This window comes from Pristiophorus japonicus, unplaced genomic scaffold, assembly GCF_044704955.1.
Source record: "Pristiophorus japonicus isolate sPriJap1 unplaced genomic scaffold, sPriJap1.hap1 HAP1_SCAFFOLD_29, whole genome shotgun sequence".
In the NCBI taxonomy this organism is placed as follows: Eukaryota; Metazoa; Chordata; class Chondrichthyes; family Pristiophoridae; genus Pristiophorus; species Pristiophorus japonicus.
The window spans coordinates 16,042,519-16,043,161 of record NW_027252668.1 but is presented as its reverse complement, the minus strand read 5'-3'; the positions used below and the strand labels follow the sequence as shown (position 1 = coordinate 16,043,161).

The 643-nt window shown below is 50.5% G+C and overlaps 1 non-coding gene across 1 annotated transcript; it reads left to right on the top strand.

The window, feature by feature from the left end:
* The first annotated feature begins 358 nt into the window (after nt 1–358).
* On the top strand, nt 359–431 carry trnaq-cug (transfer RNA glutamine (anticodon CUG)). The gene has a single exon. It is a non-coding gene; the product is annotated as a tRNA-Gln (tRNA).
* Nucleotides 432–643: the final 212 nt, after the last annotated feature.

Here is a 643-nt window from a genome sequence, read left to right as displayed (position 1 = left end):
CTTCATGCTCCTTGCGTCGATACTCAAAGAGCTCAACGCCCTACCGGATGGACGTTCTCCACCTCGCGCGGTCTGTGGCCAGGGTCTCCCAGGTGTCAGTGGTGATGTCGCACTTTACCAGGGAGACTTTGAGGGTGTCCTTGTAACGTTTCCGCTGTACTCCTTTGGCTCGTTTACCCTGAAGGAGCTAATCATAAACACGTAAGGATTCGGGGCCGGAGTTGGCTATTCGTCCCCTCGAGCCTGGTTCACCATTCAAGAAGACCCTGGCAGTTCTTCAACAGCAAGATTCAACATCTGGGGCGGAGCCAACAGGCGCCTGGCTGCAATGAGTGATAAAAACCTGCGTTGGACAGAAGCCTGGCTAGCTCAGTCGGTAGAGCGTGAGACTCTGAATCTCAGGGTCGTGGGTTTGAGCCCCACGTTGGGCGATTGTATTTCTTTTCATTTAATGTTGCTTTCATGGAAAACCTCTGACCGAAACGGCACAAAACAAAAATGTTCCTTTCAAAGTCATTGAACTCCGAAATTTCAGCGCGCCACGAATCTCCTGAATCAGATGCCTCTAGTTTTGCCGACTCAATCCATGTCACTTTGCAATGTTGTGCTCCCACCCACACTATGAAATGTGCCACTAACTTAT